Source organism: Aegilops tauschii, unplaced genomic scaffold, assembly GCF_002575655.3.
Source record: "Aegilops tauschii subsp. strangulata cultivar AL8/78 unplaced genomic scaffold, Aet v6.0 ptg000993l_obj, whole genome shotgun sequence".
Classification (NCBI taxonomy): domain Eukaryota; kingdom Viridiplantae; phylum Streptophyta; class Magnoliopsida; order Poales; family Poaceae; genus Aegilops; species Aegilops tauschii.
This window is the reverse complement of record NW_027333209.1, coordinates 3,395-28,838: the sequence shown is the minus strand read 5'-3', so window position 1 is coordinate 28,838 and position 25,444 is coordinate 3,395. Positions and strand designations below refer to the sequence as shown.

At 36.8% G+C, this 25,444-nt stretch overlaps 3 non-coding genes across 3 annotated transcripts; 1 reads left to right on the top strand and 2 right to left on the bottom strand.

The window, feature by feature from the left end:
• Positions 1–3,022: 3,022 nt before the first annotated feature.
• On the bottom strand, positions 3,023–3,094 carry TRNAR-UCU (transfer RNA arginine (anticodon UCU)). Its single transcript has one exon. It is a non-coding gene; the product is annotated as a tRNA-Arg (tRNA).
• Positions 3,095–13,008: 9,914 nt separating this feature from the next.
• On the bottom strand, positions 13,009–13,081 carry TRNAT-UGU (transfer RNA threonine (anticodon UGU)). Its single transcript has one exon. It is a non-coding gene; the product is annotated as a tRNA-Thr (tRNA).
• Positions 13,082–14,714: 1,633 nt separating this feature from the next.
• Positions 14,715–14,787, top strand: TRNAF-GAA (transfer RNA phenylalanine (anticodon GAA)). Its single transcript has one exon. It is a non-coding gene; the product is annotated as a tRNA-Phe (tRNA).
• The last annotated feature ends 10,657 nt before the right edge of the window (positions 14,788–25,444 follow it).

Sequence of the window (25,444 nt, the reverse complement as noted above, 5' to 3'; positions counted from 1 at the left end):
ACTGTAGTGGTTGGTGTTTTGATTTTTTTTGGAAAGGGAGTGTGTGCGAGTTGTCTATTTCAAGAATAGATTGGATCTATCCGGCTGCACTTTATAATATTTTTTAGTATTTTTCGGATAAATAAGAAAAGGGTGCACGATCTCGACGAATTACTTCTGAATAAATTCAGAAATCATATGGAAGAACCATAGCATTTCGCGACTCATTGGTAAATCAACTTTGATTCTCTATAAACCAAGAATGTGAGACCATTAACACGGTTAAAGCTAAACTGCTTGAAGTCCAGGCAAAAAGAGGTACTCTTTCTACAACTATATTAGTATTAGTACCGAATTTAAACGGGAAATAGCTAATGTAAAATTTATCTGATATAGAACACTCATATCGATAAAATGGTTTGAACTATTTACTAGAAAAAAAAAAGGGGGCACCCTGCCCTTTTTTAACCAATGCCGAATCGACGACCTATGTATAAAAAAGAGAAATTTTTTGGATTTGAAGAAAAAAAAAAATAAAAAAGAATTCTATTAATTTTCATTTTCCATTTATTTAGTTAGTTTTTCTTAATGAAATTGAAATTATTAACTAGAGGGCAAATAAAAATAAAGAAACAACTTTGCTGACCATGATATATTTTTATCTAGGCGGAAGAGTCCTCTTAATATTTATCTAGTCTTATATAGGTTTCGGTATATTGAAATATAAACATAAAAAAGAAGATAGAGGATAGGCTCATTACTTAAAAAAAAGATATGGAAATAGCTATAGAAAAAAAAAAAAAGGAGCGTGAGAGCCAAATGAATCGAAAGATTCATGTTTGGTTCGGGAAGAGATCATAAAAGTTGTAAACTTACAAAATAATCTACTTTCATTAAAAGATTTATTAGATAATCGAAAACAGAGGATCTTGAGTACTATTCGAAATTCAGAAGAATTGCGTAGAGGGACCATTGAGCAACTCGAAAAAGCTCGGATTCGATTACAGAAAGTCGAACTAGAAGCGGATGAGTATCGAATGAATGGATACTCTGAGATAGAACGAGAAAAAGCAAATTTGATTAATGCTACTTCTATTAGTTTGGAACAATTGGAAAAGTCTAAAAACGAAACCCTTTATTTTGAAAAACAAAGGGCAATGAATCAGGTCCGACAGCGGGTTTTCCAACAGGCCGTACAAGGAGCTCTAGGAACTCTGAATAGTTGTTTGAATACCGAGTTACATTTCCCGTACGATTCGTGCTAATATTGGCATTCTCGGGTCCCTGGAATGGAAGAGATAATTAAATTAATTAGGCCTTGAACTTCTACTTTCGTTTAGAATTTAGGCATTATTTTTCCCCTTGCTTCCGAAAAAAGAGTCAAGAAACACTAATGGCAACCCTTCGAGTCGACGAAATTCATAAAATTCTCCGCGAACGTATTGAACAATATAATAGGAAAGTAGGGATTGAGAATATAGGTCGCGTAGTTCAAGTGGGGGATGGGATTGCTCGTATTATAGGTCTTGGTGAAATAATGTCAGGTGAATTAGTCGAATTTGCAGAAGGTACTAGGGGTATTGCTCTGAATTTGGAATCCAAAAATGTTGGGATTGTATTAATGGGCGATGGGTTGATGATACAAGAGGGAAGTTTTGTAAAAGCAACAGGAAGAATTGCTCAGATACCCGTGAGTGAGGCTTACTTGGGTCGTGTTGTAAATGCTCTGGCTAAACCTATTGATGGGAAAGGCGAAATTATAGCTTCCGAATCTCGCTTAATTGAATCTCCTGCTCCAAGTATAATTTCCAGGCGTTCCGTATACGAACCTCTTCAAACAGGGCTTATTGCTATCGATTCGATGATCCCTATAGGGCGCGGTCAGCGAGAGTTAATTATTGGGGACAGACAGACTGGCAAAACAGCAGTAGCCACAGATACAATTCTCAATCAAAAAGGGCAAGGTGTAATATGTGTTTATGTAGCTATCGGTCAAAGAGCATCCTCCGTAGCTCAAGTAGTAACTACTTTCCATGAGGAGGGGGCTATGGAATACACTATTGTAGTAGCTGAAATGGCGGATTCACCTGCTACATTACAATACCTCGCTCCTTATACGGGAGCAGCCCTGGCTGAGTATTTTATGTACCGCGAACGGCATACTTTAATAATTTATGATGATCTCTCCAAACAGGCACAAGCTTATCGCCAAATGTCCCTTCTATTAAGAAGACCTCCCGGCCGTGAGGCTTATCCAGGGGATGTTTTTTATTTGCATTCACGCCTTTTAGAAAGAGCCGCTAAATTAAATTCTCTTTTAGGCGAAGGAAGTATGACCGCTTTACCAATAGTTGAGACTCAATCTGGAGACGTTTCCGCCTATATTCCTACTAATGTAATCTCCATTACAGATGGACAAATATTCTTATCTGCGGATCTATTCAATGCCGGAATTCGACCCGCTATTAATGTGGGTATTTCTGTTTCCAGAGTAGGATCCGCGGCTCAAATTAAAGCCATGAAACAAGTAGCTGGCAAATCAAAATTGGAACTAGCGCAATTCGCAGAGTTACAAGCCTTTGCACAATTCGCCTCTGCTCTCGATAAAACAAGTCAGAATCAATTGGCAAGGGGTCGACGATTAAGGGAATTGCTTAAACAATCCCAGGCAAATCCTCTCCCAGTGGAAGAGCAGATAGCTACTATTTATACCGGAACAAGAGGATATCTTGATTCGTTAGAAATTGAACAGGTAAATAAATTTCTGGATGAGTTACGTAAACATCTAAAAGATACTAAACCTCAATTCCAAGAAATTATATCTTCTAGCAAGACATTCACCGAGCAAGCGGAAATCCTTTTGAAGGAAGCTATTCAGGAACAGCTGGAACGGTTTTCTCTTCAGTAACAAATAAATTTTGCATGTCTACTCTTGTTAGTAGAATAGGAATCGTTGAGAAAGCTTTTTCATTTGAATCATGCAAAAAAGTTTTCTTTGTTTTTAGTTTAGTATAGTTATTTAAAGAATAGATAGAAATAAGATTGCGTCCAATAGGATTTGAACCTATACCAAAGGTTTAGAAGACCTCTGTCCTATCCATTAGACAATGGACGCTTTTCTTTCATATTTTATTCTTTCTTTTATTTTTTTGCTTCTTCCGAGAAAAAACTGTTAGACCAAAACTCTTTTAGGAAATCAAAAAATCCAGATACAAATGCATGATGTATATATTATATCATGCATATATCATAAAGAAGGAGTATGGAGCCGGTAGTGGGAATCGAACCCGCAACCCCAAGGTTATGAGCCTTATGAGCTACCAAACTGCTCTATACTCTTAAACTAAAGAGGGGTAACTAGTGGATAAAAGAGGGTTGGATACGCCCCTCTACCAATATCTATACAAATAGAATAGTCCATTTATACAGAATGGTAAAGAGGGCTCCTCTATGATTATCAATTCCAGAAATCCATACAAATACGAAAGGGTATTTTATCCTTACCAACTGGATCTTGTTGCACCCGGTAACAAACACTCATAAACCATTTCTCGAAGTACGTGTCCGGATAGCCCAAAATGTCGATAGTTAGCTCTAGGTCTTCCGGTCAAAAAACAACGTCGATGAAGGCGTGTAGGTGCACTATTACGCGGTAGGGATTGCAATTTTTCTCGCATTTTCGTTTTTTCACTCAAACTCAAGGGAGAAACTTTGCTTCTTATCTTTTTTTTTAAAGATTGACGAATCAAATGATATTTCTGTTCTAATTTCTGCCGCTTCTTCTCCCTCTGAATCAAACTTTTTTTTGCCATAATGTGTCGTTGCTATTATTACCAAGTATACGGTTCTAATCCTAGATGGAAAAATAAATAGAAAAAGAAATCTAAAAAGGCAGATCCTCCCTCTCTATCAAGAGTAATGAACTAGGTGCTGATACAGTACAAAAAAACAAACTAAATTAACCAAACTTGCCTGATGTTGAGGCAATCAAGAAAGCTGCATAAGTGAATATATAACCCACGGAAAAGTGAGCTAATCCAACCAATCTTGCTTGCACAATGGAAAGAGCCACGGGCTTATCTCTCCAGCGAATTAAATTAGCTAAAGGTGTGCGTTCATGAGCCATGCTAAAGTCTCAATTAATTCCTGCCAATACCCCCGCCAGGAAATTAAGAACATAAATCCAGTAGCCCAAACAAGATGTCCAAATAAGAACATCCACGCCCATACCGATAAACTATTCATCCCAAAAGGATTATATCCATTGATAAGTTGTGAAGAGTTTAACCATAGGTAATCTCTTAACCATCCCATCAAATAAGTGGAGGATTCATTAAATTGTGAAACGTTGCCCTGCCATAATGTGATATGTTTCCAATGCCAATAAAAAGTAACCCACCCAATGGTATTTAACATCCAGAAAACTGCCAAATAAAATGCGTCCCAAGCAGAAATATCACAAGTACCGCCGCGCCCTGGGCCGTCACAAGGAAAACTATATCCAAAATCCTTTTTATCTGGCATTAATTTGGAACCGCGTGCATCTAAAGCGCCCTTTACTAAAATCAATGTAGTTGTATGCAAACCTAGAGCAATAGCATGATGAACCAAGAAATCCCCAGGTCCTATTGTTAAGAAAAGCGAATTACTATTCTCATTAACAGCATTCAACCATCCGGGCAACCATAGGCTTCGACCCGCATTGAAAGCGGGGCCATTCGTTGAAGATAAGAGTATATCGAACCCATATGTCGTCTTGCCATGAGCAGATTGTATCCATTGGGCAAATATAGGTTCGATCAAGATTTGCTTTTCTGGAGTACCAAAAGCAAGCATGACGTCGTTATGAACATAAAGGCCCAAGGTATGGAATCCTAGAAAGAGGCTAGCCCAACTTAAATGAGATATGATAGCTTCTTTATGGTCTAACATTCTTGCCAATACATTATCCTCATTCTGTTCCGGATTGTAATCCCTAATGAAAAAAATAGCTCCATGAGCAAAAGCCCCTGTCATGATGAACCCTGCAATATATTGGTGATGAGTATATAAAGCAGCTTGAGTAGTAAAGTCTTGTGCTATGAATGCATAAGGAGGTAAAGAGTACATATGTTGAGCTACTAAGGAAGTAATAACCCCTAAAGAAGCTAGAGCAAGACCTAACTGAAAATGAATCGAATTGTTGATTGTGTCATAAAGGCCCTTATGCCACGCCCTAATCGACCCCCCGGAGGAGTATGCGCTTCTAAAAGATCTTTAATACTGTGCCCAATTCCGAAGTTAGTTCGATACATGTGACCGGCAATGAGAAAAATAAATGCAATAGCTAAATGATGGTGAGCCATATCGGTCAGCCACAAACTTTGCGTTTGTGGGTGGAATCCCCCAAGAAGAGTTAGAATGGCAGTTCCCGCTCCTTGAGCGGTACCAAATAAATGATTACTCGAATCAGGGTTTTGGGCATAAAGATTCCATTGACCCGTCAAAAGGGGTCCCAACCCCTGGGGATAGGGTAATACATCTAAGAAATTATTCCATCGAACGTACTCCCCCCTGGATGCGGGAATAGCAACATGAACTAAATGTCCTGTCCAAGCCAAAGAACTTACCCCGAAAAGTCCTGACAAATGATGATTGAGACGAGATTCCGCGTTTTTGAACCACGAAAGGCTTGGTTTCCATTTGGGTTGTAGATGTAACCAACCCGCTATTAAGGACAGCGTAGAAAGAAATAATAGAAAAAGAGCTCCAGTATAAAGATCCTCATTGGTGCGTAATCCTATTGTATACCACCACTGATAAACTCCAGAATAAGCAATATTCACTGGACCAGCAGCACCTCCTCGAGTAAAGGCTTCCACAGCGGGTTGACCAAAATGAGGATCCCAAATCGCATGAGCAATAGGTCTTACGTGTAAAGGATCCTGTATCCATGATTCAAAATTTCCTTGCCAAGCTACATGAAACAGATTTCCGGACGTCCATAGAAAGATTATTGCTAATTGCCCAAAGTGAGAAGCAAAAATGTTCTGATAAAGACGTTCTTCAGTAATATCATCATGACTTTCGAAATCATGTGCGGTAGCAATACCAAACCAAATACGACGAGTAGTGGGGTCCTGAGCTAAGCCTTGGCTAAACCTGGGAAATCTTAATTCCATAATGCCTTTCAAATCCTCCTAGCCACTATCCTACTGCAATAATTCTCGCTAAGAAGAATGCCCATGTCGTGGCAATTCCACCCAGAAGGTAATGGGTTACTCCTACAGCGCGTCCTTGTATAATGCTCAAGGCTCTAGGCTGAGTAGCAGGAGCAACTTTTAATTTGTTATGAGCCCAAACGATAGATTCAATGAGTTCTTGCCAATAACCACGGCCGCTGAATAAAAACATTAAACTGAAGGCCCAGACAAAATGAGCACCTAAGAAAAAAAGACCATATGCAGATAATGAAGAACCATAAGACTGAATGACTTGCGATGCCTGTGCCCACAAGAAATCTCGAAGCCACCCATTAATCGTAATGGAACTCTGTGCAAAGTTTCCCCCTGTAATATGAGTTACCACCCCTTGATCACTTATAGTACCCCAAACATCCGACTGCATTTTCCAACTGAAATGGAAAATGACTACCGAAATTGCATTGTACATCCAGAATAAACCTAAGAAAACATGATCCCAGGCGGATACTTGACATGTTCCCCCTCGGCCAGGCCCATCGCAAGGAAAGCGAAAACCTAGATTTGCTTTATCGGGTATCAAACGGGAACTCCGAGCAAATAAAACACCTTTCAAAAGTATTAATACAGTCACATGTATGGTAAATGCATGAATGTGATGGACTAAAAAATCTGCGGTTCCTAATGGAATAGGTAACAAAGCCACTTTGCCACCTACTGCTACTAACTCGCCGCCTCCCACGTTAAGCTAGTACTTGTTGTTGCACCAGGAGCTGTTACGCCAGGCGCAGTAGCATGGATATTTTGTACCCATTGAGCAAAGATAGGTTGTAATTGTATGGCAGTATCCGAAAACATATCTTGTGGACGGCCTAAAGCACTCATGGTATCATTATGAATGTACAAGCCAAAACTGTGAAAACCTAGAAATATACATACCCAGTTAAGGTGGGATATGATTGCATCGCGGTGTCTAAGGACGCGATCTAATAGATCGTTGTATCGAGTAGTTGGATCATAGTCTCTTACCATAAAAATTGCTGCATGTGCAGCAGCACCGACTATTAGAAATCCGCCAATCCACATGTGGTGTGTGAACAAGGAAAGTTGTGTACCATAGTCAGTAGCTAGGTATGGATAGGGAGGCATAGAATACATATGATGAGCTACAACAATGGTTGTAGAGCCTAGCATAGCTAGGTTAAGAGATAATTGAGCATGCCATGACGTTGTTAAGATTTCATAAAGACCCTTATGGCCTTGTCCTGTAAATGGGCCCCTTGTGAGCCTCCAAAATATCTTTAAGTCCATGGCCAATACCCCAATTGGTCCTATACATATGACCTGCGATTAGGAAAAGAATAGCAATAGCTAAATGATGGTGCGCAATATCGGTCAGCCAGAGACCACCGGTTACTGGATCTAGTCCTCCGCGAAAAGTCAGAAATTCTGCGTATTTGGACCAATTTAAAGTGAAAAAAGGGGTTGCTCCTTCGGCAAAACTAGGATAAAGTTGAGCCAAAAGGTCCCGATTCAAGATAAATTCATGAGGAAGTGGTATCTCTTTAGGATCCACCCCAGCGTCAAGAAATTGGTTAATTGGTAAAGATACATGAATTTGGTGCCCCGCCCAAGAAAGAGACCCAAGTCCTAATAATCCGCTAAGTGGTGATTCAACATGGATTCTACATCTTGGAACCAGGCCAATTTGGGAGCGGCTTTGTGATAATGGAACCAACCAGCAAAAAGCATTAACGCTGCAAAAATCAATGCACCAATTGCAGTACAATAGAGTTGTAATTCACTAGTTATTCCAGATGCTCGCCAAAGCTGAAAAAAACCAGAGGTTATTTGGATTCCTCGGAAACCCCCGCCTACATCACCATTCAATATTTCTTGCCCTACTATAGGCCAAACTACCTGAGCACTGGGTCCAATGTGAGTAGGATCACTTAGCCATGCTTCATAATTGGAAAAACGGGCGCCATGAAAGTACATGCCACTCAACCAAAGAAAGATAATGGAAAGTTGCCCGAAATGAGCACTAAAGACTTTTCGAGAAATCTCCTCCAAATCACCAGTATGACTATCGAAATCGTGAGCATCAGCATGTAGGTTCCAGATCCAAGTGGTAGTATCAGGGCCCTTAGCTAGTGTTCTTGAGAAATGGCCGGGTCTGGCCCATTCCTCAAAGATGTTTTTACAGGATCCCTATCCACAACAATTTTTACTTCTGGTTCCGGCGAACGAATAATCATTAAGTCCTCCTCTTTCCGGACAAGACATACAAAGAGACCCGCCAACTGTCTTTTTAGTGAATCTTTGAAAGATATATATTTTGAAAGATAGATTTTGAAAGATAGATTTTGAAAGATAGATATTGTGATTAGTTCTTTTCTTTACTATCTACCATCCTTCTATTTTTTTTTAGTTATTCACTGGAGCAATTATATATTGAAGTCAATCCGAGGCAAGTGTTCGGGTCTATTATGACATAAAGATTAGGTGCCTAACGGACATTGTTTATCTTGAAAAAACAAATATTTCTCGACGTAAGAAAAAAATCTTTTTTATTTTTTAATTTAAGAAACTAGTGTATTTTTTTTTGAGGGCATAAGCTCCTATCTATATCTACTTTCCTTGAGCATAATATAGGGTTTTTTATTTGATTCTAAATTCCAAGATAACTCATTAGAATTATTAATAAGATGGTCCTAATATATTAGCAATATTTAGATTGCCCCCTCTTTTTATTCAGTTTATTACTTCTATTCTAGACCCTATCCCTATGGTTTATTCTTATGAAATATCATATAAAATAGAAGGTATAAGAAATGGATATAATGAAATTCTTGATTCGATCTTACGACCTAATTTATTTGATTAATGGATCAACAACCAAACCACCCATTTTATGAAAAAGAAGGAGCATGGTCTTATTCAAATTCAAAGCGCTTCGTAATCTTCAACCAGTTCTGTGCTTCAATATAATTTCCCGGAGTAAGCGCTATAGCTTGTTTCCAATATTCAGCAGCTTGATCAAACCAAGCTTCCGCAATTTCCGAATCACCCTGTAGAATGGCCTGTTCTCCTCGGTCGGAATAGGAGTTCCTTCCCTTAGAACCGTACTTGAGAGTTTCCTACCTCATACGGCTCAGAAATTGCTATCTGAATTTCCCCTATCTTAACTGAATTCGATTTATCAAAATCGATCCAATTTGTTCTTGGGTTAAGCAGAAGAAATTAATTACCTAAGTTTCAAACCCTAATTTTTATCAATAATCAGTTTGATCTTTTTTCCACCTTCAGAAGAATGAAGCATAGATAGATATAGAGCCTTCGTTCAAATTTTCTGAAAGGTAACTATCCCGTTTTCATATATGAAATCTCTATAGAATCCTTGAAAAAGACTTTTTTCCATAAGAAAGAAAAAAGAACTTACTATCTTTGGGATCTGATACTACACCGCTGCTTAATCCCTTAGTGGATCGGCTCTATTACATAAGCGGATTCCTAAATTTTGCCCCATATCATGGGATAAGTAAGCAGTTTTTTTTAGTTGTATCGACCCAGTCGCTCACTAATTGATCTTTACGGTGCTTTCTCTATCAATTTGAGAAACTTTATCCATAGAGTAGTAGTATAGGCCATACTTTCTTCGTTTTTTGATTCTCGTGAAGTGTCCTTCCTTCCTACAGCTGATAGGGAAAAATCGTTGTTTTTACGATCCCTATGTAGAAAGCCCTTTTTTCTAGTATTTACTAGAAAATTTGATCCTCTCTTTTTTTTTTTCTTTCTATAGTGGAGATAGTCGCACGTAATGACAGATCACGGCATATTATTAAAAGCTTGCGGTAAGAAGGGGTTTCGTTCTAGTGCCCGGAAATAATATTCCAAAGCCTTTGTATGCTCTCCATTGCTTGTGTGTATAAGGCCTATGTTATAGAGTATATAACTTCGATCATAGGGATCGATTTCTAGTCGCGTAGCTTCATAATAATTTTGCAAAGCTTCCGCATAATTTCCTTCGGATTGAGCCAACATCCGTTACGGTCGTTCATTCTATTCAAAAAAATCTCCGTTCCAAAACCGTACATGAGGTTTTCATCTCATACGGCTCCTCCCTTCTGTACATAATAGTACTAAGCGAAATAATCTATAGAATCAAAATAGAATTAGTCCCGTCTCATTATGAACCGAAAGGGGCTGGTATTTTTCAAGAAATCTCTAGCCAACCTTCCCACAAGAGGTTTTTCTTAACACCAATGAATTCTATTAATGCTAGAGGAAAACGATAGCTCCAATAATTTCTTTGTTCTCAACGCCTCCTATTTAGAGGAATTAGCTACTTCAACGATCTTTGATGGTTCATAGGGGTATCCAAAGTACAAACCTGATGGTTGTTTGTTATCCCAACCATTCTTCCCAGCCCTGATACCGATCAGGAAAGGGGTAATTTCTAACAAAGTTTTTCTCTTGTTGATTCCTATTTCTAGGTGTAGTGCTTTTCTCCCCTATGCTGCCTACGGATACTAATAGAGTAGGATTGGCCTGTAATCCATACCATACCATATCCTGTAGGTGTAACCTTTCGCTCAATACTCAAATCTACAATTGAAGTATCTGAAGCCGCATCAATCGAGGATACACGACGGAAGGAATTGTTAGTTCGCCTCACCTTCCCGAAGCGTGGGTTTGTTTGCTTTACAAATTTGGTTCTCTCTATGCCAACCCCCTCTCTTTTTCGTAAGACTGAGGTATAGGTAGGGCTAAAAAAAAGCAAAAAAAAAGAGTCAAATCGCACCATCTCTATAATAAGTAAATGCCTTTTTTTCTCCTGAGGTTGTCGGAATTATTCGCAATAAAATATTGGCTACAATTGAGGAGGTCTTATCAATGAAATTTCCATTTACACGGGATCTAGGCATAATTCCCAACCCATTCTATATAGAATTGTTTTCATTCCTTCACAAAATAACATAAAAACAAACACATTCGATTCTTATAATTATAAATAGATTGATCCATATGCTCTACTCTAAATCCATATGCTTTAAATGGATAAGAGAGATAGAGATATGGATTTTCCGCTCAGCTCAAATTGTATCCTTTTCCTTCTGCTTGGACACGAAGAGATATGAAATATTTGACTAAGACTGGATTTCATTCCACTTTGCTATTTCTGAACAACAACTTATGTTATCAACTATTTCGTGTTTTCAAAGTTATTAATTGTCTCATACCCTATTTTTGATTTCGATAGTATGGTGTAGCGTATCTTATGCAAACGGAATTCTAAGGTTTCTTTATTTTATTATGCAATAAGAAGAATTCTTCCATTTTCTTTTTCTTTAGTTGCGGGAAAACCCAAATTAAAACTTTTTTTTTATAGCGAGCGCAATTTCTAGTAAAAATCCTGTATCCTTCCACTTAGATCAAAAGGAATTTTTCCAATAGAACTATGGAACCCCCGAGTGGTTGCGGTTGTACCTGTACTGCAGGAATAAGAAAACTCGCTATTCACTCAGTTTATTTTCCATAATAAGTTATGTAGGAGAGATGCCGAGCGGTTCAAGGCGTAGCATTGGAACTGCTATGTAGACTTTTGTTTACCGAGGGTTCGAATCCCTCTCTTTCCGTTTTTCTTAATTCATCAACGTTAAGGATCACAATGTATCAAATCAAATAACAATTTTTTCCAGCAATAATATCTTATATTATCTTATTTTGATTTAATAGATTAGAAATTCTCTATAGCAAATTACTGTGGTATGTAAAATACACATAGAGAAAAAAGAAAAAAGGATCCTAATCTAGGGTTAATCAATTTTAGCTAGTTGATGGGAAAATACAAATTAATGGTAATGGTCTTAGGGCGATTTAGTTCGGGGAAAGGGGAAGGGGAAGAAAATTCTATGAACCTTTCCTTTTTTCGTTAAGTTCAAGTCTGACGAGAGTAATATTCTACAACTAACAACTCATTTATTTTGAGACCGACCCACTTCCTATCTAGGATTTTATTTACTAGTCCTTTATATTCCAACGTGTCAATCGCCAAATGCTTTGGCAATTTCCCGGGTCCGATGAAGCAATATAATTTTGAACCAGACCTTTTGATCTTTGGTTATCTTTCGTAGTAATAATATCTCGGGGTTTGCAACGAAAACTTGGTATATTGACTATACGACCATTAACTAAAATATGTCTATGGTTGACTAATTGGCGGGCCCCAGGAATGGTTGAAGCCATACCCAATCGAAAAAGGATATTATCCAAACGCATTTCAAGTAATTGTAGTAAAACCTGGCCTGTTGACCTTTTTGCTTTTCCAGCGATATGTCATATCTAAGTAATTTGTCGTTCTGTCAGACCATAATGAAAACGCAATTTCTGTTTTTCTTGAAGACGAATACGATATTGCTCCTTTTTCCCAGAATTGAATTTTTTTTAAGATTACTTCCGGATTTAGGTGTTTTTCTAGTGAGTCCTGGTAAAGCTCCCAGACGGCGTATTTTTTTTAAACGAGGTCCTCGATAACGGGACATGAAGACTCCTTTTTTTATTTTATTGAAATTTCATTTTACACAATTAATTTCATTGTATTTACATTACAGAATACATCGAAATTAAAACTGAATTAAACTACAGGATAAACAGAGTAAAATCAACTAAAGTACCCAAAAAAATGGAATTTCATCAAAATCTTTATTTTTTGTATATATATTATTTATTTTATTGTTTTGTATCTAGCAAAATTGTAAGGTAAAAAACATAAAAGATCCTGGATTCTCCATTTAATTCGGAAAAAAAGAGATTCTTGTTCGTAGAACATCGATAGAGAAAAAAAAAAAGCCGACTATCGGATTTGAACCGATGACCCTCGCATTACAAATGCGATGCTCTAACCTCTGAGCTAAGTGGGCTTACATAACGGAATAGTGTAACAAATAGAAATAGGTATAGTATAGGAAATCCGTAAATCTCAGATATTAGTTATTAATCTTAGCTATTAACTAGTTCTAAATTTGAAGTTATACTTATAAAAATAAAAAAATACTAAAACTTCTTAAAGATAAAGTTAGCTTGATATGCTTAACTATAGGATATTAAAAAATAAAATTATAGAATTTATTGGTATTTTCATTTGATCATTATAGACTTTATTATTTGTTAATAATTTGAGGATTAATATTTCACTAAGGGGAACATAGAGTCAGAGTAAATAAAATTGCTAATTCTGATTAGAAAAAAAGAATAAATATCAAGCGTTATAGTATAATTTTGAATACTATAAAAAAGTAAGACGGGAGGTGGGGGAGATAAAAACTTTTGGATATATTGATTCGGATTGAATTGCAAATACATCAAGGATAGAATCAATTCAATTCTGAATTGCAATAAGCAAGCGAGGTCTCTCAAATAGAGTCGAACTGAACTGCTAGACTACGTTGAGTGATGAACTCAATGATTCAAAAAAAAAACTAAGAGATGGATGAAATTACACAAGGAATCCTGGTCTCAAAGAAGAGGGAAATGGGGATATGCGAAATCGGTAGACGCTACGGACTTGATTGTATTGAGCTTGGTATGGAAACCTGCTAAGTGGTAACTTCCAAATTCAGAGAAAACCCTGGAATTAAAAAAGGGCAATCCTGAGCCAAATCCGTGTTTTGAGAAAACAAGGGGTTCTCGAACTAGAATACAAAGGAAAAGGATAGGTGCAGAGACTCAATGGAAGCTGTTCTAACGAATCGAGTTAATTACGTTGTGTTGTTAGTGGAATTCCTTCTAATTCTAAATTAGAGAAAGAGGGGTTTTATACCTTATACATTTAATAAACACGTATAGATACTGACATAGCAAACGATTAATCACAGAACTCATATTATATTATAATTATAATATAGGTTCTTTATCTTTTTAAAAATGAAATTAGAAATGATAATGATTATGAAATAAAAAACTCATATCATAATTTTTTTTTTCATTATTGTGAATCCACTCCAATCGAATATTGAATAATCAAATTCTTCAATTCAAATTCAAAGTTTTCGAGATCTTTAAAAAAGTGGATTATCGGACGAGGACAAAGAGAGAGTCCCATTCTACATGTCAATACTGACAACAATGAAATTTCTAGTAAAAGGAAAATCCGTCGACTTTATAAGTTGTGAGGGTTCAAGTCCCTCTATCCCCAAATCCTCTTTTATTCCCTAACTATACTATATTATTATTATTTATCCTCTTTTTTTTCTTTTTATCAATGCAATGGGTTTAAGATTCATTAGCTTTCTCATTCTACTCTTTCACAAAGGAATGCGAAGAGAACTCAATGGATCTTATCCTATTCATTGAATAGATTTCTTTTTTATTAGAGTATCGGCAAGAAATCTTGGTTATTCACTCTATTTTTAAGTTTTATTTAAGTAAACCATGCACAATGCATAGGACTACCCCCCCATTTTCAAATTTTAAATTTGAAATACTTTAATTAATTTTTAGTCCTTTTAATTGACATAGATACAAATACTCTACTAGGATGATGCACAAGAAAAGGTCAGGATAGCTCAGTTGGTAGAGCAGAGGACTGAAAATCCTCGTGTCACCAGTTCAAATCTGGTTCCTGGCAGAGAAAAAAAAAAGATCCACCGAATAGGTATTGATCCAAATACCTCGAGATGGATTGTGATACATATTCATTAATAATATTTATTCATCTAAGTGGATAAATCTATAATATAAATATAGAGGCACTTCTTTTAAAGAAGTTTTAAAATATATCTTTTCTTTATGATAAAGAAGGGGGTGAGATTCCCCTTTATTTTTTTGCGTTCTTAATTTTGTATTCCGCTATTCCGACGAATATTTTTTTAGTCTTGCTTATCTTTATCTTATCTTATTTTCCTAGTTGTGCTAAGTAATGTGCGCGGTACAAAGTTCCTGGTAGAGAACTTCTTTGAGTCATCCTATTTTTCTGTTCATATGAAGGAAATTAATATGCGATTTTCAAAATAGGGAATCCAAATGAAACCCTTTTTTTGCTCAGTCTATCTGGAATGCTTTTGTATAATTAGGAATTAATTATAAATAGGTATTTCCGTTTCATCTAGGAAAAGAACCTAAAAATATTCCTTGACTTGAATAAAATCTGGAGTTGTGTTGTATAAGTGAGCATGAATTTCTTATCATTCAATGAGCATCTTGTATTTCATAAAAATTGGGGGTTATATAATCCTTACGTAAGGGCCAGCCTATCCAACTTTCAGGCATTAGGATACGTTTAAGGCGCGGATGATTATCATAAGAGATTCCCACCATATCATAAGATTCGCGTTCTTGAAAATCGGCACTTCTCCAAATCCAGAAGACAGACGGAATTCTAGGATTATCCTTTTGGGCAAAGACTTTTATGCAGACTTCTTCTGATTATCTATACCATATTGTATTCTCGTAAGATGATACACGCTAGCTAAAGATCCACCGGGTGCTACATCATAAGCACATTGGGAGCGTAAATAATTGTAACCATATACATATAAAATGACAGCAATGGAATCCCAATCCCTGCTTTTATTTGTAAAGTCTCTATTCCTCGGTGATCAAAGCCCAAAGATCTATGAACCACCTCATGTTTGACTAGCCAATTAGATAACCAACCCTGCTGCATTGTCTTCATCTCTCCCTCTTTGTATAAATATTTCACATTTCGGATGCAAGTTTGAAAGATTGCCCTGCTTTTTATTTTTCTACACAAAAGAGCCCCTCTCCTAATTCACTAATTTGTAGGAAGGTACTGAACTTTTGGATTTGAAAAAAGTTTCAGAAGATATATCTAATGTAGATGGTGATTGATAGAGCAATTCTTGCTCATAAGTTCCTGTATGAGTACTGCGCCTAACATAAAGCTTGTGACTGGTAGTAAAACATCTATTTTTATTTTGAGATAGAGTTCGATCCTCAACTATTTCTCGCGATATCTTCTTACGAAGTTTTGTTAGGGCATCTATAACTGCCTCCGGTTTAGGTGGGCAGCCCGGCAAGTAGACATCCACAGGAATTAACTTATCAACTCCCCGAACAGTACTATAGGAATCCGTACTGAACATTCCCCCTGTAATAGTACAGGCTCCCATAGCAATGACGTATTTTGGTTCAGGCATTTGCTCGTATAATCTCACTAAAGAGGGAGCCATTTTCATTGTTACCGTACCGGCTGTTAAAATTAGGTCTGCTTGCCTAGGACTTGATCTTGGTACCAATCCATAACGATCAAAGTCGAATCGTGAGCCTATTAATGAAGCAAATTCAATGAAACAACACTGGTACCGTATAGAAGGGGCCATAAACTGGAGAGTCTTGACCAATTCGAAAGATCATTTGGTGTAGTTGAAATAACAGAATTGGAACTTGTTTGTCAAGTAAGGGAACTCAATCAAATTCATAACTGTCTCAATAGAATCTTTTCCTTCTTTTTTTTTGTCTAAATATTCAGTTAAGACCATTCCAAGGCTCCTTTTCGCCATGCATAAACTAAACCAACAACTAAGATAAGCACGAAAATCAAAGCTTCGATAAAAACGGATACACCCAATACGTCGAAACTCATTGCCCAAGGGTATAGAAAGACGGTTTCCACATCAACAACAACAAAAACGAGCGCAAACATATAATAGCGTATTCGGAATTGTACCCAAGCCCCTCCCATGGGTTCTATACCCGATTCATAACTAGAAAGCTTCTCTGGTCCTTCACTAACCGGGCTAAAAGTCCTGAAATCGAAAATGCCAAAATAGGAATAAGGCTTGCTATTATTAGAAATGTCCAAAAAATATCATATTCGTGAAGCAGAAACATAATGTACTCCCATTAATGTGGAATAGGCGGAACTTAAATTAGTCAATTCAATTCAGCATTGTCAATTTATCCAGAACTTCTCTCTTTTCCTCGGTGAAACAAGAATCTTTTTTTGTTCAAACAAAAGCGCTTAGTTTAGCCTTTTGTTTCCTCTGTGCTGCATCTTCTTTAAAGATTCATCCAATGGAATCCCAACTCCCTTTCTTTTGGATTTCCATTCTATTTAGATATGGTGTATGTAGATCTAATTCTTATATAAAGAAAACTTTCTCGTTTCACTTTGTCTCGCTTTCTCTAGAATCTCTAGAAAAAAGAATAGCTCTATCCTTTATTTATATTTAATAATAAAATAATAAGAGACTATTAAAATAAAAATGAGAATACTACTAAATTAGAACCTAATTAAGATAGTAGGACTAATCTATGCAGTATAATTAATGAGAAGTAATACTATAAAATAAAAATAAAGAACTCTATTTCAGAACTATGAGACAGAATATTCTGTTTTCTTATTTACTCTTTACTTTATTTTTTCTATTTAAAGTTGATCAATTTACATAATGTATCTATAAACAAAGTAATAATATACTTAAAACAAAGTAGGAATTCGCAAATGGATAAAAGCATTGCAGTTATTATAGGGAAGTCTAGAGATATCCTATTTGAAGGAGGACGGGATTCAAATCAGGGAAAGGATCCTTTCTTCTATTGATTTGATAGAAATTCGTTTTTCTTTTCCTGTCTGTATGATTTTGATTTTCGATGAATGAGCCTTTGGTAATGCTTTTATCTCTATTCTATGTCGCAGGCGCCTATCCAGTCTATAAACAAATACTAATGAGAAAATGAAAACTATACTAAACTAAAGAAAACATAGGATAGAGATCCTAAAATCTAAAAAAGGGCATATTAGGGGCTATACGGATTCGAACCGTAGACCTTCTCGGTAAAACAGATCAAACGGATTATTATCGAAATGATTTGAACTGTTTCAAAGACCCAACATGCATTTTTTTGCATTGGGCTCTTTCATAAACTGATTTAAAGATCAGTTAGTCCACCATAGTTTTTCTTTACGGAAAGATAATGAGATGGCTCCCTGTGCTCTGATTGATTTTTTGTATTATGATCTATCTAGGAGCAATACCAAAGTGTTTCAAAGGAGGATTACCTTGACTTAGGTCTGCCTCGGTCTAAATTAAATCAACCTAAGTGAAATGGAGTCTCTATCGTTCCACTGCAAGAGTTAACTATGAGACTTCATACACCTTAAAGTTCATAGAACGAAAAGAAGTTTTTTGGAGGCCCTTATCCTCATTACGCCTAGCATTTAGTGGGCTGGATATTTACCTTATCAACTAGCAAATCCATAAGGGTTCTATTTGATTAGGCACCTGAATTGGCACTGAATCGACTGAACCGACTGTTTGTCAGGCTACTGTTCTCCTATTCTCTCGAATCTATGAAGTAAGACATTGATTTTGCAATAAGATCGATTATGTCATTGCATAATAAGCTCCTTTGAAAAGCATTGGCGCACGTGTAAACGAGTTGCTCTACCGAACTGAGCTATAGCCCTTATCACAGATATCTTAACATATAGATAATTTCTTGTCAGATGAATATTTTCTAATGCCAGAGGATACCCCTTTGATCTGTATCTGTTTAGTATTTAGTTTAGTATTTAGTATATAACAGACCAATAACAGAGCGGTATTGCTTAGAAAAGGGATTCATATATAATCGATCGAAGTAATGGGTCTTCCTTTGTGGTGATAAATTGCCTACTTAACTCAGTGGTTAGAGTATTGCTTTCATACGGCGGGAGTCATTGGTTCAAATCCAATAGTAGGTAAGTAGGTAGAAAAATTACTAGATAGCATTGGACTTACTTCGCTCACTATCTAATAACTTTTTCTACCCCTCTTCCTTTTTCTTTGTATCAACTATAAACCACTGGATTGTCTTCATGGATGGGGGAATCCAATTGACAGCCTCGATTCGTATCCTAGCTCGTCTGAGAGCGAGCTTCGCTTCAACCAAATCTTTCGTACCCTCAGCTTTACTCAAGTTAGCTTCGGCTATTTCAAGTGCCTTTTGAGCTTCTTCCGGATCAATATCACTACCCAGTTCCGCATCATTTCCTAAAATGATGATCAAATGATGATCTCATTATTAACTATTCTCGCAAAACCGCTCCACAGAACCGCTGTTAACCATTGGTCGTTGAGGAGGCGTATTCTCAAAGGACCCATATCTACTGCTGTGTTAATGGGGGCGTGGTTTGGTAATACGCCAATTTGGCCACTATTAGTGGATAAAATGATTTCTTTCACTTCACAATCCCAAATAATTCGCTTAGGAGTCAGTACATAAAGATTTAATTTCATTTCTTCGATTTGTTCTCCTCTTCTAAGGTTATAGCTTTCGTGCTAGCTTCATCGATGTTACCCACCAAATAAAAAGCCTGTTCAGGTAGGCCGTCTAATTCTCCGGAAAGGATTAGTTGAAATCCCCTAATAGTTTCCGCAAGAGCAACATACTTTCCTGGAGAACCAGTAAAAACTTCTGCCACAAAGAACGGTTGTGATAAGAAACGCTCAATTTTTCTTGCTCTTGCTACAGTTAAACGATCCTCTTCCGATAATTCATCCAAGCCAAGAATTGCGATAATGTCCTGAAGTTCTTTGTAACGTTGTAAAGTTTCCTTAACTCTTTGCGCAGTTTCATAATGTTCGTTGCCAACGATCCGAGGCTGTAACATAGTCGAGGTTGAATCTAAAGGATCTACTGCTGGATAAATACCCTTGGAAGCTAATCCTCTGGAAAGTACGGTAGTAGCATCCAAATGTGCAAATGTTGTGGCAGGGGCAGGGTCGGTCAAATCGTCTGCAGGTACATAAACTGCTTGAATCGAAGTTATAGATCCCTTTTTAGTAGAAGCAATTCTTTCTTGCAAAGAACCCATTTCTGTACTAAGAGTAGGTTGATAACCCACTGCGGAGGGCATTCTCCCTAATAAAGCGGATACCTCTGATCCTGCTTGAACAAAACGAAAGATATTATCGATAAATAAAAGCACGTCTTGCTTATTAACATCTCGGAAATATTCCGCCATAGTTAGGGCAGTTAAACCAACTCTCATACGAGCTCCCGGTGGTTCATTCATTTGGCCATAGACTAGAGCTACCTTTGATTCCTCAATATTTTTTTCATTAATTACTCCGGATTCCTTCATTTCCATATAAAGATCATTTCCTTCACGAGTCCGTTCCCCTACTCCACCGAATACGGATACGCCCCCATGAGCTTTAGCAATGTTATTGATTAATTCCATGATCAGTACTGTTTTACCTACTCCAGCCCCCCCAAATAGTCCTATTTTTCCTCCACGTCGATAAGGAGCTAAAAGATCGACGACCTTAATACCTGTTTCAAAGATGGATAATTTCGTATCTAACTCGATAAAGGCAGGCGCAGATCTATGAATAGGGAACGTTGCACTACTATCTACAGGACCCAAATTGTCAACAGGCTCCCCAAGAACGTTGAAAATTCGTCCGAGAGTAGCTCCACCGACCGGAACACTGAGAGGAGCTCCCGTGTCAATCACTTCCATTCCTCTCATCAACCCGTCCGTAGCACTCATAGCTACAGCTCTAACTCGATTATTTCCTAATAATTGTTGTACCTCACAAGTCACATTAATTTGCTTATCGGCAGTGTCTCTACTCTGGACTACCAAAGCGTTATAAATATAAGGTAACTTGCCTGGGGGAAAAGTGACATCCAGCACGGGTCCAATAATTTGATCGATACGACCTGTACTTTTTTCTTCAATTGTGGAAACCCCGGGAGGAGAAGTAGTAGGATTGGTTCTCATAATTATCACATAATTAAAAAAAAGGAATTTGTCGAAATTTTTCTTTTTTTATTGTTGAATAATGCCAAATCAAATCAAAAAAAATCCAAAAGTAAAAAGGAAATGAATTAGTTAATTCAATAAGAGAGAAAAGGGGACCAGGACTTGATTTCGTTGCCCAAGCGAATCCCATTCAATCGTTTACTCATGGAATGAGTCCGTTGGAAAGTTCAATCAATCTTTTTTTCATATACATACATTTTGCCTTTTGTGGAGGATCTGTGCCTACTCTACTTTCCTATCTAGGACTTCGATATACAAAATATATACTACTGTGAAGCATAGATTGCTGTCAACAAAGAATTTTATTAGTATTTAGTTAGGTATTTGCATTCAAAATAAGAAAAGAGAACTATTAAGAACTTGTAAAATAAGGATTAGGAATTAATTTGGGTTGCGCTATATCTATCAAAGAGTATACAATAATTATGGATTTGGTAAATCAAATCCATGGTTTAATAACGAACCGTGTTAACTTACCATAACAACAACTCAATTCCTATCGAATTCCTATAGTGGAATTCCTATAGGATAGAACATACACAGGGTGTACGCATTATATATGAATGAAACATATTCATTAACCTAAGCATGCCCTCAATTTTCTTTAATGAGTTGATATTATATTAATTGAATATCCTTTTTTTTGTTTTACGAGATTTTTTCTAAAGTTTCATTTACGCCTAATTAACATCGAGTAGACCCTGTTATTGTGAGAATTCTTAATTCAAGAGTTATAGGGAGGGACTTATGTCACCACAAACAGAAACTAAAGCAGGTGTTGGATTTCAAGCTGGTGTTAAAGATTATAAATTGACTTACTACACCCCAGAGTATGAAACTAAGGATACTGATATCTTGGCAGCATTCCGAGTAAGTCCTCAGCCTGGGGTTCCGCCCGAAGAAGCAGGGGCTGCAGTAGCTGCCGAATCTTCTACTGGTACATGGACAACTGTTTGGACTGATGGACTTACCAGTCTTGATCGTTACAAAGGACGATGCTATCACATCGAGCCTGTTGCTGGGGAAGACAACCAATGGATCTGTTATGTAGCTTATCCATTAGACCTATTTGAAGAGGGTTCCGTTACTAACATGTTTACTTCCATTGTAGGTAACGTATTTGGTTTCAAAGCCCTACGTGCTCTACGTTTGGAGGATCTACGAATTCCCCCTACTTATTCAAAAACTTTCCAAGGCCCGCCTCATGGTATCCAAGTTGAAAGAGATAAGTTGAACAAGTATGGTCGTCCTTTATTGGGATGTACTATTAAACCAAAATTGGGATTATCCGCAAAAAATTATGGTAGAGCGTGTTATGAGTGTCTACGTGGTGGACTTGATTTTACCAAAGATGATGAAAACGTAAACTCACAACCATTTATGCGCTGGAGAGACCGTTTTGTCTTTTGTGCCGAAGCTATTTATAAATCACAGGCCGAAACCGGTGAAATCAAGGGGCATTACTTGAATGCGACTGCGGGTACATGTGAAGAAATGATTAAGAGAGCTGTATTTGCAAGAGAATTAGGGGTTCCTATTGTAATGCATGACTACTTAACTGGGGGATTCACCGCAAATACTACTTTGGCTCATTATTGCCGCGACAATGGCCTACTTCTTCACATTCACCGTGCAATGCATGCAGTTATTGATAGACAGAAAAATCATGGTATGCATTTCCGTGTATTAGCTAAAGCATTGCGTATGTCTGGGGGAGATCATATCCACTCCGGTACAGTAGTAGGTAAGTTAGAAGGGGAACGCGAAATGACTTTAGGTTTTGTTGATTTATTGCGCGATGATTTTATTGAAAAAGATCGTGCTCGCGGTATCTTTTTCACTCAGGACTGGGTATCCATGCCAGGTGTTATACCGGTAGCTTCAGGTGGTATTCATGTTTGGCATATGCCAGCTCTGACCGAAATCTTTGGGGACGATTCTGTATTACAATTTGGTGGAGGAACTTTAGGACATCCTTGGGGAAATGCACCTGGTGCAGCAGCTAATCGAGTGGCTTTAGAAGCCTGTGTACAAGCTCGTAACGAAGGGCGCGATCTTGCTCGCGAAGGTAATGAAATTATCCGAGCAGCTTGCAAATGGAGTCCTGAACTAGCCGCAGCTTGTGAAGTATGGAAGGCGATCAAATTCGAGTTCGAGCCGGTAGATACTATTGATTAACTAGATAAAACTAAAGATAAAGAAGGTATAAATAAAAAAGAAACGAAATAAAAAGAGAAAAAAATCAGTTATGAAATGCAGTAATTCTTCTTTATTCTTCTAATTGATTGCAATTAAACTCGGCTCAATCTTTTTTAGAAAAAAAAAAGATTGAGCCGAATAAAAATAGATCATGATATGATCATGAGACTTGACAAATCGAGATTCGTCTATTCTATATATCTAGAATATATATATTAAGGTATAATACAATAAAGAAATACAAATAAAATAATAAAATAATAAAATATAGTATTATCAATTGTATGCGCTTCTAGAGAAGTATGTATGCAGGAAGTAAATTCTAACCGCTTTCTTTTGAATCCAATTTCAAATTAGATTAGAAAGATAGAAAGGCCATGAGGATGGGAAAATCAAAATAAAATCTTTTTAATTAGTTCTCCTTTTTTGGAATTTTCTTATTATCCTTTCATTTTTTTTACAGAATATTTTTCAAACTAAAAATAAAAAATACAATACAATAGTCAATATTCCTTATAATAGATATACTTAATTATATCATAAGAATCTTAAGATATTTTTCGACTAGATAGAAATAGTAAATTTGAATTGAGACACCTATTCCATGACGGATTTAAACTTACCTTCTATTTTCGTGCCTTTAGTAGGCTTAGTATTTCCGGCAATTGCAATGACTTCTTTATTTCTTTATGTGCAAAAAAATAAGATTGTCTAGTATTTTTTAGTGTAAGTAATATAATATGGTAGGGTATGTGGCTTTTTCTACACACACTTTCTACACACAAATGAAAAACGGTTATGGATGCGGATATAGGCTACGAGCATAAATGCATGAATATGCAGAGCCAGGTATAGCGAGTTTTATTTTATTTATTTTAATTGAATCAACGAATATTTTTTGAATAGAAAGTCAATGTATCTAACCTATTATTTCACAGGAGTACTAGTTGCTGAAGGCGATTTCAGAATCAAAAAAAGTAAAGTCAAAATTATTTAGCTTATTCTCTCAATTTCAATCGACCGCTGCTGGATTTAGTATATCTAATATGAATTGGCGATCAGAACACATATGGGTAGAACTTCTAAAAGGTTCTCGAAAAAGGGGTAATTTTTTCTGGGCCTGTATTCTTTTTCTAGGTTCACTAGGATTCTTATCGGTTGGGATTTCCAGTTATCTTGGTAAGAATATTATATCTATACTTCCATCTCAAGAAATTCTTTTTTTTCCGCAGGGGGTCGTGATGTCTTTCTACGGAATCGCAGGCCTATTCATTAGCTCCTACTTGTGGTGTACTATTTTGTGGAATGTAGGTAGTGGTTATGACCGATTCGATAGAAAAGAGGGAATAGTGTGCATTTTTCGTTGGGGATTCCCTGGAATAAAACGTCGCGTCTTCCTTCGATTCCTTATGCGGGATATCCAATCAATTAGAATTCAGGTTAAAGAGGGTCTTTATCCTCGTCGTATTCTTTATATGGAAATCCGGGGCCAGGGGATCATTCCCTTGACTCGTACTGATGATCAATTTTTTACTCCACGAGAAATTGAACAAAAAGCTGCCGAATTGGCCTATTTCTTGCGCGTACCAATTGAAGTATTTTGAGGTATCTTTTTTGAACTGAGTTGAATGAAGAAAAGAAGAATTGGAAGAAGAAAAGTTTTCTCAACACGGGGAGGAAGTCCCTTCTAAATTGGATTTGTTATTGTAAGGGGATTTTTAAGTATTTATCTAAAGGAAGGAACAAACGAGGATAAGAGAAATTTGCTTTTAATTTTTTTTATCCAAGTGAGATATATCGCATACTATTCTTCTTTTTTCATCCGAAAGGGCTTTTTTTTTATTCTATTTCACTATTTCATTCCATCTAGATCTAAGAAAGAACCCAATGCACTGAAATTCCACTACTAACTAATATACAAAAAAGAAGAATAGATACAGGGTATCAAACCTATATAGTTTTTGCTTCAAAGAAATAGAAATATCATGAAATAGAAATATCATCATATAGAGTCAGGGAATGGAATAGAGTCAGCGAATGAAGCATATTCATTAACAACTCCATTTACGGATCAAAAATGAAAAAAAAGAAAGCATTGCCTTCTTTACTATATCTTGTATTTATCGTACTTTTGCCTTGGGGGGTCTCTTCCTCATTTAACAAATGTCTGGAACTTTGGATTAAGAATTGGTGGAATACCAGGCAATCCGAAACTCTCTTAACTGATATTCAAGAGAAAAGGATTCTAGAAAGATTCATAGAATTAGAAGAACTTTCTCTCTTGGACGAGATGATAAAAGGGAAACTA